The sequence below is a fragment of the Gordionus sp. m RMFG-2023 genome, chromosome 1 (assembly GCF_954871325.1).
Source record: "Gordionus sp. m RMFG-2023 chromosome 1, tfGorSpeb1-WG-v2, whole genome shotgun sequence".
Classification (NCBI taxonomy): Eukaryota; Metazoa; Nematomorpha; class Gordioida; order Chordodea; family Parachordodidae; genus Gordionus; species Gordionus sp. m RMFG-2023.
In genome coordinates, this window is record NC_088775.1 from 4,714,965 (window position 1) to 4,720,401 (window position 5,437).

Below are 5,437 nucleotides of genomic sequence, written 5' to 3' on the forward strand. Positions count from 1 at the left end.
GATTAATGTCTACTTGTCGTGAATATTAAATAAATTTTTAAGTTCAACTTAATATTTGATAATAATTTTATGGTTAGTAATTATAAATATTTGATAATACGTATTAAAACATTATGGAAGTGTTATATTTGCGTATTTTTATTTCGATTTTTTATATTTATATTAAATCTCACCATTTAAAATAAAATGGAAGAGAAAAATTTCACAAAAATAAAATATAACCCATATAGGCGAGTATTTTTTGCCCATTATGGGGTACCATGAAGAGATGTATAAAAAAAATTTTTTTTTCAATCTAAAAAAGAATCTAAAAGTAAAAAAAAATCTCTCGTTTAAATACAAAATGATTTGGAAGATTTTTTTTGGATTCCATGAAATTGATCATCGGGAAGATAATATATTGGACAGTTATTTTTTTAAATAATGATACCTAAATTACTATTTTTGATAAATTCCCTGAATTAAAAAATATTACCCTGCTTCCCTCTAGTGCTCCTGTGGAGCGCCTATTTAATATTGCGATAGACGTCTTAAGGGAGAGGCTTGGATGTTTATTAGATTCTATTTTAGAAAATTCGTATACCTTCTAAAAAAATGAAAATCAAAGGAGCGGTTATGAAGTGGCACTCCATTACTTGGAGCGGGAGCTAGCTCCTTTTAAAAATGTAGTAGCGGGAGCGGGAGCTAGCTACTTTTGAGAAGGTAGGAGCGGGGGCGGGAGCGGGAGCTAGCTACTTCTAAAAAGGAGCGTTAACAACTCTGCGTAATATGATTCGTATTAAGATCATTATTCAACGATTTAAATAATTACTCTGTAATTTAAATATTTGAACAAGAATTATGTCGTTAAATAATTATTTTATTTTTGAATATGGTGTTAGTTAAATAGAGTTTTTCGACGATTATAATTTAATATTTAGTAGATATATTTTGAATATTTAGGTTGTTTGAATATATTATTATATCACGAACTTTGATTTACTTTTAATTTTTTTTTTGCATATTAAAAAATTTATATAAATACGCAAACGATTTATAAAATAAAAAACAGTTTTTGGTTTGGAAATTTTATGGTTTAAATTCAGAGAAATCTCTCTTGAATAAAGTCGTAAGAATCGTTGTTGAATTAATCAATTATAATAGTCTTTTTTTTCTTATAATTTTTACAAATTATTAAAAGTTTCATTTTTATTTTTAGATATATAATAATCTCGGTAATTTGCCTTGGAAATTTTATCTAGTCTCCCTTAAATCTTTCAACAAATATGTTACAATTATACGAGATTGTGACAAGGAAGTAGTTACATATAAAAGATATTTTTTACAATTAACAACTTTTGCGATTAACTTTCACAAGAATTACCCAAAGGATTAAAAAATTATCACCACACAAATTTTATTAAATCTTTTATTCCCTAAATTAACAATAATATCGAAATAATATTAATAATATAACACGAAAACTAATATACCTAGAACAACCTCCCTTATTTTTCAGAGGTATTCTTAGGCAACTACAAATATATATATACTAGAGATCTACAAAAGTAGGCCCGCTTAAATTTTTTTAAAATATATCTAAATTTATCAATTTTATGTTGAATATTTTATGTAAAATAAAAATGTTTGATTTTATTTATAAAAACTAGACGCCATAAAACGTATATCGTTTATTTTGAGTAATTATAAAAATTAATTTATATATATAAATAAATTCGCCGGGCCGGTAAATTTTTCAAAATAAAATTCGGGTTCGGGCCGGGCCGGTAAATTTTTTCAAAAAATATTTCGGGTTCGGGCTGGGCCGGTAAATTTTTCAAAAAAATTCCGAGGTCGGGCCTGGCCGGGCTTGAAAAATTAGGCCCGATGCAGATCACTAATATATACATTAAATATATTTTAAAAAATAACTATCAAACTACAAATAAAAACAAACAATATTATTTATGATGTATATATAAACATTATTTATATAAAAAAAAGTTATTTATCATTAACTTCATTTAAAGCTAACATTGCAAAATTTTCTTGAACATCTTCAGTCACCATAGATAATATATATATTAGTATATGATATGATTTCATATTAACTTACCTAAATGCATGCCATTTGTATCATATTTCAAAGAATGAATATATTTTTTTTTATTTCTTTACAATTTTAATATTAAAATTAAAAATATGATTTGTCAGCATATTTTGAGCATTTATTCTACTTCAACCACTCTGGCGATATGCCTTGGTTCCGGTTGAAGGCGGACAAATAATCAAACTATATTTTTAATTGAAACTTAGAAGAAATGGCTCATAAAAAGTGAATTTTACATTTTAAAGCTATAATCGGCAAAATTTCTAGGGCCGGCTCACGCGGTTGGAATTTAGGTTTAGTCCGACCTGGCCTCCCGCTTAAGTTGTACTCGGCTCGGCTAAATTCTTTGCTATATCGTTTTAGCTCGTTTTTTTAAATACAAAACCTAACTCGATATAAAATTTACTATTATAATATTGGGGAGGGGTTAAATTAATGATTAGATTATCTCTTCCACCAAATACCAGAATTCCAATGACCATAAATTTTTTGCCTAGCCTTGTCTGTTAATTTTTTCTGCCTTGTCCAAAAGAAAATAGTTATATTTATTCATTTAAACGAAATAAAAATGAATAAATGACAGAGAAAAAAAAGCCAGTATTAGCCAGAGATTATCATAAGGATAAATTTGGTGATTATTTTTAAGTTTAAGTAAATAGCCGATTTATATGCAGGAGTTTTTCAAAAATTATATATGTTACTTTTTTTGACAATATCGGCCCAAGACTCTGAAAAATTTTAAAAATAGTAAAACAACTCGAAGAAGCTGATGCGATCTAAACAAGCAAAACATCCGGGAATTTTTACATCCCTTAGGCTATGGAGAATGTTGCCTCCTGCCCTTTACCCTGACTCTTGCCCTCATACTTATACCTTAAAGAAAAATTAAGGAAATTTTAAATAATCTACCCCCTCTACCTATCTTAACATTTATTTATACCCCCCCCCCCCCCACCCATACTATTCCCCCTTCTATTTTGATGATCTAGCATCATACCCTACCCGCTCATAGTAGGAGTTTCTGTATGAATTTTTAATAGAAGTTGAAGAGTTCACAAATCACGTAAAAACAATATCTCAATGATTTTGTTTTGACAAAATGTGGGTTAAGAAAAAGGCAATGGCATAAATGTATGAGTTTGTAAATTCAAAATATTAAAGGAAAATTCAGATTGGATGTAATTCTATATTTTTCAAAAAAAAAATTATAAAATTCCCAAAATTATCATCCATAATAATTAAAATAAATGGAAAAACCTACGTAAAGAACAACAGTTTCAAGTGAAGGAAATAAGATTTTTAAATACTTTCCCCTAAATATTTTATTTAAACTTATGGTTACCTCGCAAAACGGCATACTGCTGCATTTAGAGCAGGCGCGATTTTCTCAGGCAATGTTGAAATTAATCGCTAGCTATATCACAGAAACGTAACAAGAGAAATAGGAAATTTTCTTTAGTTTTCACCAATTTTTATGTGTTTTTTTATTTTCATATTTCATAAGTGGTTCTGTTTTTGTATGCAAACAAACACTGTTATTCATTCTCGATAATCTGAAGAAAATCTTTTTAATAACAGAGAAATAACCTATAATATGTAATAACTGAGGAATAGGATAAGTGGGAGATATGTGATATGGTTGATGGTAGTGTTGTTAAACGGCTTATTTTGAGCCGATTTTTATAAACGGCTAACTTCATACTTCATCCACAAAAATATTACCCAAGCCCGAAGATTTTGCTCACAGAAGGAACAAAGGTCTATACATATATTATCGAAATCTTGAGAATTAGGCAATATTTTTCTGACTAAAATATTGAGTTAGCCGTTTTTAACAACACTAGTTGATGTTTAATTAAAGGTTTGAGAGATGTGAATTAGGTAAGGATAGTTCATCTTTTTTTAAAACAATATAAATCTGATAGGTCATGCGATTGTAAACAGACTAATTAATAACAAATTTTAATGAGGCGACGGTAATTTCCTTGAGATGTATCTAAATTTCTTAATTTTTTTGTTATAAAATTTTACAACACAATAACTCGTCGTAATTAATTTGCAATTTTGGATATTAAAATTTAAAAAAATATATACCTTAATTAATTACCCTAGCTAAATATTTTTGTAATTAATACAGATAAAATATTTTAATATAATATACGAAAATTTAGATTAAATTAGTATAGGACAAATTGAGCTGAATCAAATTAATTAATTCCAAGAAATGCAATACAACAGCAAAGTGCATCATTTGAAAAGCTAAGTAAATTAGATGTTCGCAACAACGGTCTTCAGGTCAAATTGCCCCATTTTTAATAACTCAATGTGTAGTATTAGAAAGAAATTGCTTCAATGGTTAAAACCTGCATTTATATTGCCTTCAAGATATTTACTCGGTAAACATTTGTTAAACAATGAATATTGAAATGATTTTAAAAAAATATAGAAAGAAAGATTAAATAAAAACAAAAGTTTGATCCTCATCAGTGATAGGAACAAGTAAATTTCATTACAGCAACCTCAGGCCCCTATTTTATAAATCAACTGAAACAAGGGATAAAATCCAACTACATTGTTATCCACATTTAATGGGAAAAAACTATTTAGAGATAATTTATATAAGTAAATCAATGCTGTGGTCTATTATATAATTTTCCAACTCGTGACGAGTTTATTTATTTTTTAAAAATGGCCGGCTCGGATTATTAAGCCTAGCCCAGCTATTTTAAATTATACCATTTTATAAACCCATTCCGGGGAAATATGTATTTAGCGATTCGTTAATTAAAGGTGTCCATACATTATAAATCAGCTGTTCGCACCATGATGGTGATGCAACTGACTCCTACGCCAATCTAATTGTGCATATGCACGTCATTAACTCCTGGTTCGCAGGTCTGATTTACAAATCAATTTTAGGTAAGATAATTTTTATTTAAACATAATTTAAAGTCACGTCATTGTCATCGTACATTCATTCATATAGTTCAAAAAAAAAATCTTCAAAATGTATTTTTATATAATAAATATTTACAATATTTGTAAAAAAAAAAAGATAAATAAATTTCTTATTTATTTTATAGTAACCCAAAATAAATAATTTAAATAAATCTATTTTAATTTTTTAAAAAAATTAATATGTCAAAATATTATATTACAATTTTGCGTCATGAAATATTGATTAAAATATGCATAGAAAACTAAGAGGTCAAATATTTCGTTTTCAAAATACATCAAAAATAAACATAAAATTTACCTTTAAATATAATAAAAAAATAAATAAAATAAATCATTATAAAGATATGAATTTTAATTTCATAATTATTTAAAGTTACTATTTTATATAAT